The sequence below is a fragment of the Gossypium raimondii genome, chromosome 2 (genome assembly GCF_025698545.1).
Source record: "Gossypium raimondii isolate GPD5lz chromosome 2, ASM2569854v1, whole genome shotgun sequence".
Classification (NCBI taxonomy): domain Eukaryota; kingdom Viridiplantae; phylum Streptophyta; class Magnoliopsida; order Malvales; family Malvaceae; genus Gossypium; species Gossypium raimondii.
This window is the reverse complement of record NC_068566.1, coordinates 21,123,329-21,138,602: the sequence shown is the minus strand read 5'-3', so window position 1 is coordinate 21,138,602 and position 15,274 is coordinate 21,123,329. Positions and strand designations below refer to the sequence as shown.

Genomic DNA, 15,274 nt, shown 5'->3' with positions numbered 1-15,274 from the left:
GTACGGTAAAACATCCAAGATCCTTCAATTTTTGGGGTAGTTTGTCTTAAAGATATGCACTGCATTCCTTCGTCAGAGCTACTGTCTCAAATTCTCCAAGTCTTTATTTTTTAGACAAGATATCTTTCATGAACTTGACGTAGTTCGACATTTGCTCAAGTGCTTCAACCAACGGGATGTTGATGTGAAGTTGCTTGAGTACGTCAAGGAACTTCTTGAATTTAATCTCCTACTTCTGTTTCTGAAGTCTTTGAGGGTAGGGTGGTGGTGGTTTCTTTACTGGGACTGATTCTGGTTGATTCATCTTTGGTGAAAATTTAGCATCTAACGACATTGTTAGTTGATTAAAATTAGCTGGTTATGAGGTTACTTTGTCGGGTTTTGTAGATTCTAGTTTTGGTGAAACTGGAATTTCAACAGTTGGTTGAACTTCTTCTAAATCTTGAGCGTCAACTGGCTCCTTTTCAACTTCGACAGTGTTGGGCTCTACTATCTTTTCGCTCCTTAATGTCAATGCTTTATAATGTTCCTTCCGTAGATTTCTTGGATTCTCCATGTCACTAGGTAGAGCACCTTGTGGTCGGTTCCTGAGTTTAGTAGCAAGCTGGCCCACTTGATTCTCCAAATTCCTTAGACTGGCGTCATTTTTCACCATGTATGCCTTCAATAGATTCTCTAAGCTATTGGATAGTTCCACTTGGGTTGGTTTCTGAACTTGTTGGGGGAAACTAGGTGGCTGAGTTGGTCTAGGTTGGGCGTAAATGTTATTGCTTCTAGCCCATTGGTTACTCTAGGAAAAATTTAGGTGATTTTTCCACGATAAGTTATAAAAGTTGGATTGCAGTCCTTGCCTCCCTCGGTTTTGGTTTTGGTTACCCATGTAATATACAGATTCGGGGTTTGATAGACATTCTTCAAACAAATGTCCTTCCCCACAATACACACATACTATATTCTCAAATTGGTTAGGTGGTTGGGTTGCAAAACTGCTAGACCCATTAGTGGTAAGATTCTTAAGCATTGAGGATATTGAAGATACCTGAGATGCAAGTGAAGTGAGAGCATCCACTTCATGTATTCCAGTGACTCGTCTTCCTGACGCTACTCGATTGGTTGGCCATTAATAATTGTTACCGGTAATCCTCTCAATAATTTCATAAGCCTCGTTAAAAAACTTAGAAAGGAGAGCACCATTAGCAGAGGCATCCACTACCATCCTCGTGTGAGCGTTGAGACCATTATTGAATGTCTCAAGTTGAATGCAATGTGGGATTCCATGATGAGGGCACTTTCGTAATAACTCTTTGTACCTTTCTCATGCCTCATACAGGGACTCATCATCAATTTTTTAAAAGGTAGTGATCTCATTCCTTAACTTGACATTCTTGCTCGGCGGGAAATGCTTCATGAGGAATCTCTCAGCTAACTCTTGCCACATAGAAATGGAGTTCGGTGGCAATGAGTTCAACCAGGCACGAGCTCTGTCCCTTAGCAAATATGGAAACAGCTTCAGTTGTAATGCATCTTCGGGTACTCCTTTTAACTTGAAAGAATCGCTCACTTCCATAAATAGTCTTAAGTGAAGATAAGGATCTTCAGTAGGCATTCCACTTAATTGGCCCACAGTCTGAAGCATCTAGAAAATGACTGGCTTCAGCTTGAATTGTTGTGCCATGATTTCGAGTCTCCTAATACCCGAATTAAGATCGTTAAATACTGGCATGACATAATGTCGCAAAGCTCTATCCCTATCATCTGCAATGCGAATAGGATTCTGAGTAAGGTTTGCTCCATTTCCTTGATTCATATTCTCAAAGTTTATCTCTTCGGTCCTTCTCTGGTTCGCTTCTCTTCTTCGCTATCGAAAGGTTCGTTCTATTTCAAGGTCCACAGGTAGTAACTCGATAATCTGGTCAATACTCTTAAACACCTGAAACAATCACAGAAAGATTAATTAAGTAAAGATTTAAACAGGAAAATAAATAAACCAAAATGTAAAATAGATTCACAAATAATGGCTTTTTTAAAAAAAATCCCTCGGCAACGGCGCCAAAAACTTGGAACGACGAAAATGTGCAAGTGTACACAATCACAGCAAGTAATAAAGTAACAAGTAAATGTCGAGTTATCATACCTACAGGGACTGTAAAAAGGAATATTTATGAAATTAATGTATTAATGTTAAAACACTTTGGTGATGGAAAATATTTTGGTTTAAAGATGATTAAAAACTAAGTAAAAAAATTCAAAATAAAAAGGTTCTAATGCACGATTTCAAATAAGGTTTAATCAAGATGATATAATTGTGTTGGATTAATTACATTCCTTTAACTTAGAATTATTAAACTTATGTTTATATCAAGAACGAACAAATTCACGGCAACTCGGTAATTTGCTAACTCATCGCTCATACATACTTATTAAATTAATCAATCTCTTGAACATTTTTCAATGTCAATCCAAGCGATTAATCAATCTTCACAAGCATTTAAAAGATCAAGTGAGGTAACAGAGTATTTCTACCTTGAAACAGTTTAATAACAATAATCTTGCAAGTTATGCAAGGCATATGTATCGCCAAATACAATGCTAAATTAACTTCAGCTACCTTAGAAGAATAAACATGCCCTGATTAAGTATTGTGTCGATTAATTACAATTTCAATATGATTTAATAATTAATTCTTTAGTTATCTAACAATTAATATTGCAAGAATAACTTAGGCATGATTTTACTTAATCAAACATTTTACTCGGGCCTATAACAGAATAAACATAAATTTAACAAATCAGGAGGATGAAATGCAATCAACCCAACACAAATTAAATTCAAGCTAAGCTGATTAAATTAACCATTCCAATAGCATAAATATTCATAGATATGTTCATCATAAAAACAAAAAAAATTAAAGAGATAAGGAACAAGAATCAAATCCGGTAGTTGTTCGTGGCTTGACTAGGTTGTTCCCTTCTTCCTTCTTTGTTGTCCTTACCGATAAAGGCTGCTATGAACACTCAATTGCTGCTCCAAAATGGCTGAATAACACCCCTTTCACAAGGGGAGAAATCGGCACAATATCAAGGAACTTTGAATGGGAAAATAAGAGAAAAAAGTGAGAGAGGAGAGAAGAGTTGTGAGGGAAGAGATGTGAATGAGGGATGATTTGAATGGGCAGAAAAGGGGGGTTTGTATAGCTGAAGATGGCTGCTAAAAATAGAAAATTTCAACAGCCAAAGAGCCCCTTCATGGCTGACCATCCTACATGGCAAAGTTGAGACTTTCAACTTTCAACTTTGTTCTTCTAACGGTGTCTGCTGGGTCAATTTTCGCCCTTTGTACGAATCTGTTAAAAATAATCAAAATTCACTAAAATAATTGTATAATTGAATAAAAATTAACATGTTCAAATTTTTAATAAAATTTAATTATGTTATGACAAAAATTCTATCGAAAATGCATGATTTTAAGTACAATTAGGTATGAAAAAGTATATAAATCTTTGTGTTTCCACTCTTCCAAAGTCAGCTTAAACTTCTAGGCCTGGTTTGAGGTGTTACATTTAGTGGTATCAAAGCCAGGTTTGCAAAACTCGGCCTGTGGTTTTCGGGTTTAGAACTCATCCTGAATAATGTATTAAGTAAGTGGAACTTTTGACTGAATGTGAGATTTTGGTTTTTGAAAAGTGTGTGTCCAGATATTTTATCATTTTTAAGCCTATAAAAAGGGAACCTGAGACTCTGACATCGATCCTGTAAGTATCTCTACCTTAGTTATATTAAATGAATTAGTACAAATCGTAGTGTTTTGATTACTTTATCCTAGCTAAAGTTGTGGAAATTCTGTGAAAACCTCTAATAAAACTTCAGACTTAGGATTGTTAATAAGCCTAAGCTAAACCATAAAATTTCTAAAACTGTAGATTAGAATAATGAGTAGACGTAGCCTGGTTATACGAGGGTGTGTTGGGTATAGCCGAGCGACTCGAAGTGAGCCCTCTTCTCGAGGAAATGAGCCCAATCTGAGAAATTTTGAATTTGTTAGGATGCCCGAATCTGAGGGAAGTAATCAGGAAGTGTAGGGCGTTGCAGTGTCAGGTTATGTTTAATGATTTGCTAGGGTTGATGAGACTCAAATTGAATCTGTGGGTCAAGAGTATATGATTAAGTGACCTCAGACAACGAGAGGAGTATGAGTGTTACTGATTCAAATCCGCAACCTAGGAACCAATTGTGGTTTTTGTGATGTGTTAGTGTGATAATTTGAGTTGATGAATAGGAAGTTGTTGGAAATATTGTCTGGTTTTGTATTGACTTTGAGTTGCAGAGCGACAGCATGGTGATCTATATAAATGAGAACATTTTAGATTTTGTTCTTTAAGAACCGATGAGACTGTGGGAATTTCGAGGACGGAATTCTTTTAAGGGAGGGAGAGTTGTAACTTCCCAAAAACTGAGTTAGAGGAAATTGAGTTGTGAAATCAAGAGTGGTTATCTCTTGACTTTGAGTCTAGATTTTGGAAATTTTGACAATAGTTGCGTGAGGTTTTGGGTTCGAATACTATTTTTTGAAAATTTGCTATTTTGATTAAACCCCTATCTTTGGACATATGGTTTATAAGTTATTTTCGCTCAGTTGATGGCAAGAATGAGCCTACTAGTTCAATGATTAAGCTTCTGTATACCATGTGGAGACATAAGAAAGCAATGAGAAATTGTTTTTGTTATGCTGCCTTGCAAGTTAGTTTCTATTTTCTGAAATTAATAAGTTTCTTTCAAAGAAAAACTTCCTCTCCTTTTTACATTTTTTGTTTTCCTCCTATTTTTCTTTCTACCATTTCCTTTTCTTTTTTTATTGGTTGGGATCTCTCCCACCCTTAGTTTACTATCTCAATTTTTTTATATCTACTATTTACAGTTTTGTTGTGTTGTAATTCTTTAGTCAGACTGTGTAAGTGTTCTTTGTCAAGTTTTTCTATGTATGAGTGTTGATGAGCGAAATTATATTTTCCGTAGGGAGTAGATTTCTGATTTGTGCAAGTTTTTTAGGCGAAGATCTTAAGAATAATGCTTTTCCTCAACTATTTGAGTTTCATGTTTCGGTTTAGGAGCAAGGGTAAGTGTCTAACTCCGTTTAGGATTCGGCGTCAAAGTCCTTCGACGTACTTTGGTTTGGATGTTAATTCAAGTGTTTTGTTTCAGTTTATTCGTCTGATTTAGTCATTGCAATGTTAGTTTTTTAGGTTTCAGGATCGTCTCTGTTGCTTCTACGTCAAAACTGTATTAGATGGGTACCAAAGACCCAAATTTTTTTGATTTGCCAACGTTGGAAAACATGGCCTCCAATGCCACACGACCATGTGCCAGGCCGTGTGTTAGGTCGTGTGAGGCACTATTTAGAGTCACATGGGCGTGTGTTCAGGCCGTGTAACTCACTGTTTGGGACCATAGGGCCATGTGTGAGGCCGTGCGAGTTACTAAGAGGGCCACACAGGCGTGCACTAAGCTGTGTGGGCCACACGGGCCAAACACCCAGGTCGTGTGGATCCACACGAGCATGTTGGTCAAAATTTTAAAATTTTCCCTAAGGTCGTGAACGCCATCTGTTTCGAATGTAGGCCTTCCATGTGGTCTATAGGATTTGTATTAAGATATAAAATTCAAGAATTGTTGATATGTTAGTGCATAATCTACTACCTATACGCATGACTATTTTGAGTTAAGGTAAGTAAAGCTGATTGTTAATGTATAAGGTACCCCTGTTTGGATGCATTTACGTAAGTGACTTATCCATGTACGATCCGTATTCTGATAAGTAAGATGGTACGGCTCTGTGTTACTCTGTTTATTTAGAAAATGTGATATTCGAATATGCTGAATTGATTGTTATTGATTCTGATTTATAACCATGCATATGACTTCATGGCAATCTGATATGATCTTTTGAGATTTGATAAATCTGTTTTACAAAGCATGAACTCTCATACCTACTGATTCTGCTAGTGTACGATAGCATGACTTCATTCTTATCACATTGACTCTGTATCTACATGCCATGACATACTGCTAGGAGTTGGGGTGATGTGAAAAGAGAAAGTTTCTGGTAGTTTAATGATCTGCATTACACAAACATACTAAACTTATAAGGAAATCGACCATACAGTATAAAAGGAACGAAGGAAAATCAATCTAAAAGAAACCCAAAGACAACACTTACTTGCTTCTTTTTGGGCGAAAATGTGGACGAATGAATGAGACTAGAGAGATGACACAAGATTACTAGAGCTTCGAGTAAAGTAACAGTGAAGCAAATAAGAAAAATCAAAGAACAAGAAAGATGGTGGGAAAAAGAAAATACAATGGTAAAAAGAGTTAAAATTTGAAATTAGAAGAGAAAGAGAGACTAACGTGAGAGAGGGTGAGGGAAACGTGAATGGATTTTGGGGATTATTTTTTCTAAAATTAAAATCCCACTAAATCCCAAACTAACCACCTATCAGACTCTAGAGTTGTACATTGAATTAATCTCATCTAATTGGACTGCACATTGGAGAATTAACAAAATTAATATTTTCATTTGCATAAGCAAGGATTCAAACACATGACCAAAAAGTATACAGAAGCTTAACCACTAAACCAACAAGTTTATTATTGTTTCCAAAATGCATGGAAATACTTAAAATCCCAATAGTAACCACTAACTCACTTTAAACCTTGATTCTTTAACCCCATTTTCAGGATATGACATTTAAAATTTGGTTGAATTGGATTTGTGAGTCCAATTTAATGAGCTTCTCGTCCACATGGAGTAAAAATTAACTTCTGTGATATTAATTAGCTCCCACACTTGTTAATTCAATGGTCCCACTACAACAATTAAAGCACAAAAATTACTATGTAACATAAGATAGTTAAATTATGCAAAATTAAATACATAAATTCATAAAATTTCATACTATACTAAAATTATGCCTATCGCCTCAATATGAAAAAAATTACCCAATTAAATATCCAAATACTCGGGATTAACATAAATTCTAAGTACAAGAAGATGCTATCCTAAGTCAGAATTTGTAAGCATTCCAAAGTCGTATAAAAAATTCACCACTCAAAAAATCTTCCTTATCTAATTAGACAAAACAATCATAAAGTTTAATTATTGGTTTTCATATGTTGCACCTAGTAATTTCTCTCCACTAATGTAGTCGGCATAATTATCAAAATCAAGATGTCTTTTATAAGGTTATAATTGGGCTAGGATCAAGGCAGGGATAAAAAAAAGTGGTTTTTAAGCTAAATCATTTTAACCCTAATTTTTTCTTGGATCTTTTTAAGGTACAACCTTCCTAATAATGGGTTTTAACACCCTCAAACTTAGTTTGAAACTTATGCTCAACAATACATCTCAATACTTGAGTAGAGATATATTTATTTTTCTCCAATTTTTTGCATATTTCCAATAAGCCTTTTGTTGGTTATACATAAATTTCCACATATCCATTATAGTTGAAAATTTTGACTTATTCATAGTGTTTGAAGAAGTGGGCATTGGAATGGTCAACTCAGGATTAACACTTATGTAACACCCCTAACCCGTATCTGTCACCAGAACAGGGTTACTAAGCATTATCGGACAAACAAAATAGTAAACCATTCAAGTCATACATTAATACAAACATAATCAAATTTCATTCATATACATTCATAATGTCCCTTAATCAAGCCCTCGATGCCCAAAAAATACTATAGAAACAATCCGGGACTAAATTAAAAACATTTGGAAATTTTTAGAAAAAAGTTGAAAAAGTTAGACTGTAGGGGTCACATGACCATGTGGCCAGGCCATGTGGACATTCGGAATAGGGACACACGGTCGTATCCCAGACCGTGTCCATGCCCGTGTAACTCATTGACTTGGGTCACACAGCCAAGCCACACACCCATGTGCCAGGCCATGTACCCCTCGAAATAATCTCACACACCCGTGTGCTAGGCCATGTGCTACGCCGTGTAACTGCCTGACTTGTATGCATCGAACCTACAGGGGACACATGGCTGAGACATACGCCCGTGTCTCAGGCCGTATGGCCTCAAAATGAACCTTAAAACACAACTTTACCATTTCAAGTTTACTTAGACCTGAAGAAACTCAAGTACCAACCAAAACACCAATTCAAAATGACATTAATAAGGTCAAAAGCACATCAAAACCAACCTAACATGTGCCTAACCAATGTACCCTCATTGGTACCACAACCATATACAATTTCACAACAAAATAAACATCAATTCAATTCATCAAATCATTCAAGCAATACCTATTCAATATACCTAATCAAATTACCACAATTACAACATTTCAAACACATATATATTTCACACATACTAGCATAACAACTATACTTCATTCACATAAAATATGCAAGTTGGTTATTAGCACAAAATATCATTCATAACATTTACATAAGGCAAACATTAACCAAAACCGCACAAAAGCCTAGACATGCCATATAATCCGAATTAAATGTTTCAAAAACTACCGAGATAAGCTGGATAGTGTGACTTGAGTGCCAATCCGATCGTCCAACCTTCCGAGAATCTACAATGACATTAAAGTTGTAAGCTTAATGAAGCTTAGTAAGTTTGACAAATTAAACGATAAATCTTACCGTACTAACTATAATAATTCAAACAATAATAACCATCCAAGAAAACTCTCTGTCCTTCACAACTTCAATCGATAAATACAGCTGAATTCAGATCAATACGAAATAAATAACATATCTTTTAAATTCATTAAACAAATTACCTTGCCAAGATTTTCCATTCAAAGAATGAATTCGGGTGAGAGTACATCGTCAATAGAATCTCATAGAGCTGGTCCACCAGAGCACATCGATAGAAGCTTGTAAGAGCTAAACAGAAGCTCGTGAGAGCTGAACAGAAACTCGTAAGAGTTGATCCACCCAAATCATTCCAAACAGAAAGTAAAACACAAGAGTTCGTAACAAATTCTAAACTCTGATTTACATGGGTAATATGCTAATATCTCCCTCCAATACCTCTCCATTCCAAACCCCGGTCATACACCAAAACACGAATGTACTCAAATCTCGTGTTCAATTCAAACTGAATATCCAATTCAATAATATAATTCAAACAATAATTCATTTCCAACAATAGAATATATATAATACCAATCACCAATTAATACAAATGTTAAATTTAATCGTACAAACTTACCAACACTAAATTGTAGTCGTTGCAGAGATTCAGGGACTATTTTGCTATTTTTCCTTTTCCACGAGTATCTATGAGATTTTGACCTAAAATGTAAAATCCTTCATGTATTAGCATATATTTCAATTCCAAACTATTTTACAATTAATACCCTTTTATTTTTTAAATTACATAATTACCCCAAACTTTTACCGTTTTTGCAATTTAGTTCGTTAACCCGAAATTTATCAAATTAACCATTTGTCACAAATAAATATTTTATCCAAATATACTAGGCCCTCCAAAACCCCTAATAAACATAAAATTCACTATCCAACCCTAATATTTTGTCATTACCATCCATTTGTCATATTTTAATTTATTTCATAATATAATAACAATAATATTAATAATAACAATAATAATAACAATAATAATAAAATAATAAAATGTCATTTAAAAATTCAATTAAAATATTAATAAACTAATATTTATTTATTTATTTATTTATTTAATCTAAAATATCTCCAACGTCATCATTATTTTCTAGATTTCTCTTTCTTCTAATTGACGATTTTGCCCTTTAGATCTTTTAAAATTTCATCCTTGAGTCATCACTTAATTTGGTAAAATTATAATTTAGTCCCTCATAGTCTTCATCTATTCAATTTGGTCCCAATTCATCCATTTTCCTTAGTTTCTAGATTATTCCACCCTTAAAATATTTACACTATGGGTCCTTCAACTTTTTCATATTTACACTTTAACCCCTCAACTTTTGAGTATTTACTCTTAGGTAAAAAAACTTTTCTCACTTTTGCGATTTAATCCTTTCTTGAGTTAATATGTCATAATATACTTACGAATGCTACCATAACTCAAAATTACCCTTTTTAGCACTTTATTTCCTTATTTTACTATATCAGAGATATTATCTTACTTTCTTTACTGTAAAATTTTTTGGGGTATTACGTCTTTCGATTCTCGTGATTGCTCCTTCACAAAATACTCCTTAAGGTGGCGAACCAAGAGTGGTTTTCCTCAAGGTAAATGCTAACTAAGGGAGGTAGAGAAATGGTCAGCTTATGCGTGGAAGAGAGGGAAGAAAAGGTGATAGAAAGATAAATGGAATGTGAATTGAGAGATGAATGAATGATAAGGGATGTGTGAATGAGAAGTGGGGGGTGGTATTTATAGTAGAGGGATGGCATAAGAGTTTCCTAAAAATAGCTTGAAGATCCCTTAGTTCTCTCCATTGTCTCAATATGAACAAGAATCACCAATTAAATATCCAAATACTCCGGATTAACATAAATTCTAAGTAAAAATATTATATAAACAGCTACAAAAAATCTATATAATTTAGAGTTCACATAGTGACACCAACATGTGGATATCACGACACCGATCCTTAATGAGGCAAAATTCATAAAGGGTATTTTGTATTCCTGTCACGCCCCAAAATATAGAGGGTTAATTGAAATAATTAACCAAGAAATAAGACATAGGTTAAATGGTTAGGTGGTACTGCATCTATCCTAGAGTTCCAAGGTTCAAACCACTTCTCTCCCATTTCCCTTTTTAATTTCAGCAAAATAGGATAAAAACCACACTAAAATATATATTGTTCAGAGGGAAAACTTACAAGAAAAAGGCCTAACCTAATGGTTACACACTTGCTTCTCCCCATTGCAGATCAAGTTCAAGCCGTCCAAATCCCCCTTTTTTCCCTTTTATATTTGGCAGCCAAGGTAAATTACCATGCAGCCCCCTAAAAGTTTAAAACTCTAGGTATTTAGCCTATTTTCCTAATTACAATTGAATTTTAGCTTTCTTTTCCAAACTAAACTGAATTTTTGTTTTCTTTCTCCTATTTCATCCCTATTTTCTTTTCCATCTTCTTCTTTGCATCATATTTTCTCTCCAATTGCAGAAATTATTTTTGTTTCCTTGATCAAAAGTAAATTCCCGTTTGAATTATTTTTCTACTAGTTTTCGATTTTGACATTGAAATCATCTATTTCTTTTCATCCAAGAGCAGTAAGTACATCTCGATCCAAAGAACAAATCTCGTAAATTTTGTAATAGTAATGAATGGCATATATCTTTGTTCGATCAACTAATCTTTTACGGATTATTGCCCAAATCTTGAGTAAATCTTGTCAATCTTGAAATCAATTGTTAACCCGTGTATAAATGTTATTTGAAGGACCTATTTTAGGTGCATTAAACCAAATTTGATCGAAAGGGACGTCCTTTAGGCTTACAGTCAAAGATGTATGTTATTTTAAAAATGAATCAAGACAAACTATGCCTAGGATTAGGGCCACACGGTCTACCACATGGGCGTTTGGACCATATGGGTGGACCACACGACCTCTCACATGTTTTAGAACCCTAATATAGTTTAAATCTCACACAACCAAGAACCCTTCACACGGCCTACCATATAGTCGTGTCTCTCTTGTAGCGTAATTTTACAATTTCTACAAGGCCACAGTCTGTTTCATGGTCTGGCCACATGGTCATGTCCACACGTTCTGTAGCACCTCACATGACTGTGTGTTCCCTAATTGATAGTTCTGCCTAGAATTGTATAATTGGTTTAGTTTAGTACCTAAGTAGTCCCCAAAATATTTTTAGAGTTTTATTTCTCTCAATTAAACACCTGATAATATGAGTATTAGAATTTATGATTTGAATATCTGTATTATTACTGTATATGCATTTATGTGAATAAATTATGCTTGTTGCATCTGTATTACGAATTGTGTGACCAGCATATCTTATGTTACCATTAAACAGAACACATGATAAAGCATGTTTTTTGCTATCGAATTGATTTCAGATAAACATATTAATTGCTACCATATTGATCTTGTATAAGTATATCAAATGCTACTGCTTTGATCTGTTATAAGTATGCCACATTGCATTGCATGGAGTAGGACGATGTGAACGGAGGAAGATTGGTAGTTTATCTGCAAATTTGCTTTGTACCCACAACAAGAGGCAGATTCCATCTGCATGTTATTTGTTGTGTATCCATAGCCAGAGGTAGATTCCCTCTACAGGTTATTTCCTGTGCAGTCCATAGCCAAAGGTAAATTCCATTTATAGGATATTTTTTTGTCTCCACGGCCATTTGCAGTTTATTTGCAAACCAATGGTGGTAAAATCACTACTTGATGTGTTGCTGGATAGAGTTTGGGGAACTCCCATTGTGGTGTGTAGCGATGAGGTAGAATTTTTCATGTTAAACTGAAATTGTATGGCATTCACAAACATGTGCATACAAAACTAGTATTTCTGATATGACATATATATACATATATTTTTTAGTGATATGAAATATCGATATTCTGAAATTGCTATTGTGAATTATTTTTATGTGTTGTACATTCGTATGCTTAATCATTTGCACTGATTTTCTTGTGATTGAATTCACAATGAGCTTCATAGCTCACTCCCCCTTTTATTACTATATCTACAGATAATGCACCAGGTTAGGACATAGACATGACATCCAGAGGATCTCAGCTTGGTTTTGATTTACTAAAATACTTTAGGTTTATTATTTGATATATTTTTTATTCAGAAACCAGAATGCTTTACTTTTGGACTATGGCATAGGATATAAAATTTGGGTTTTCTTTTATTATATCATGCATGGCCTTTAATTTTATTTTTTTACAAAATGTTGAAATAAAGGTTTAATTAATTATGCATGAAACATAGATTTTATTAAAACTAAGTAAATATCACTTTTCCACTACTAAATTAAAAATAAATTGTGAGTAATAAACAAATTGGTTATTAACTAAGATTTTTTTTTATGAATTCACCATTATATGAGAAAGTTAATCTAAATCGGGTTTTGGTAGCTCATGAGTTTCCCAAAAATAGACTAAGCTTTCTTCTAAAAATAAATAAATGTATTAATATGACTGTTTCTAAAAACTCTTATATCTTATTAGGCCATTCTGGTGGCCAATGTAATATTTCAAATTTGGGCATAACGTCTAGGCCGGGTTGGGGAGGTTACATTTGGTGGTATTAAAGTCTAGGTTTTCTAAACTTGGACTATGAAAATTTGAATGAGTCTGCATGCATGCATTTAAAAGGGGTATTTTGAGAAAACAAGCCACGAGTTTTTAAAATATTGGTTTTCTACAAGAAATTGAATCTGAGACTTCGATGACGATCCTATTGTAGTTACTGTTACTTTAGATAATCCGTAAAACTTAGATTGTGAACACTAAGGAGAAATAGCTAATGCTTGAAATTTTGTTTGAAAACTGTAGATATACTTTGGATCTTAAACTTTTATGAATATAATGAACAGTCAAGGTAGACATGGTAGGGATAGGCTGCATAAGGTTACACTTGTAGAGCTACCCACTGTTTAGGGGGAAAACCTGATCCTTAAGGACGAGTACATTGAGAATTGTACCGCCAATGGTAGAGAAGGCTATGAAACCGATGATGATGTAGTGACAAAGGCGATGTGGAGGGTTTGCAAAGGTTTTTTAGAGCCTAAGCTGGATCAAGGAGCCATGGAATCGTTGCGGAGAGACTCTAATCGGGCTAAATAATTTAAATGTATTGTTGGGACGACTACTACTATGGTGGAATATTGAATTGAGTCGACAAAAAGGATTCTAGAGGACCTAGACTATACTCCAGAGCAAAAGCTGAAGGGTATTGTGTCATTGCTTAGGGAAGAGGCCTATCATTGGCGGCAGTCTATTGTAAGGGGTACACATGCTAAATGCATAACCTGGGAATATTTCTAGGAAGCCTTTCAAAATAAACATGTGGGAATTAGGTATGTGGAGTCCCACAAATTCGAGTTCATTGAGTTAAAACAGATATATGAGACAGTGTCAGAATATGAGGCTGAATTTCTAAGACTCGGCCGCTATGCTTAAGGAATGGTCGCTACGAAATGGGACAAATGCGTGAGGTTTGAAAATGGTTTACGTTTCAAACTCAAAATTTAGGTTGCTCCACACTAGAAATGGGTGTTTGAGACCCTTGGAGATAGCCAAAATTGTAGACAAGATTAAACATGTGGAACGTGAAAAATGGGAGAAAAGTAAGGTCCCAGTTAGGACAGTTTCTGGTTCAAACATTCATTTTATAAAATGAATCAGAGAGGGTAGACTGCAGGAAAAGGTCACAGTAACTAACTCTATGGATGAGGTCTACAACTGTAAGTATTGTGGAAAGCATCATTTGGATGAGGGTTGGAAGAAATTGGGCACTTGTTTTAAATGTGGGTCGATGGAGCATATGAAAAAAGAGTCCCTTGACAAACTGACCGAACGCAAGCTCCAGCCCAAAATCAAAGATTGGGCTAGTTACCTCCAAAGGGCCATGACTAGAATAAGGCCACAAATATTGCAGCTACGGGTGCAAACCAAGCCGAGGCTAGATAGTCTGCCCTCATTTATACCGTTACGGGTCATGAGGATAGAGATGCGTCCGATGTTATAACATGTATTTTTACAGTTCATTTTGTCTCATACTTTGCCTTAACCGACTTAAGATCCACCCATTCATATTTTTCTTGTAATATGTCTAAAACATTAGGTGTTGGGGTAGAGGAAGCCACTATTGATGTTACTGTAGTAAGCCCCTTAGAACAATCCGTTATTGTAAATAAAATCTATATGAGATGTCCATTTGAGGTTCAAGGGGTAGTGTTTCTATCAGATCTTATGGAGTTACCTTTTAGGGAGTTTGATTTGATTCTAGGTATGGAAACAACCTAATAATGTTTCTGACATCTAAAGTTTCCGTTTTTAGTCTGGTACTATCATAGATTTGTTGAAGAGTTATCTTTGATTTCACACTCCTAATCAAGTTATTGAAGAAGAATATTCCTTTTAAATGGATGGCGGATCAACAAGTGAGCTTTGAAAAGCTAAAGGTTAAATTAACCCAAGCTTCCGTGTTAATTCAACTCGAGTTGGGAAAGGAGTATGTGGTGTGTAGAGATGCATACGACACTAGTCTTGGATGTGTGTTGATGTAAAGTGGTAATGTAGTTGCTT

The 15,274-nt window shown here is 34.9% G+C and overlaps 1 non-coding gene across 1 annotated transcript; it reads left to right on the top strand.

The window, feature by feature from the left end:
* Positions 1 to 1,271: 1,271 nt before the first annotated feature.
* LOC128039332 (small nucleolar RNA R71) lies at positions 1,272 to 1,378 on the top strand. The gene has a single exon (XR_008193836.1). It is a non-coding gene; the product is annotated as a small nucleolar RNA R71 (small nucleolar RNA).
* The last annotated feature ends 13,896 nt before the right edge of the window (positions 1,379 to 15,274 follow it).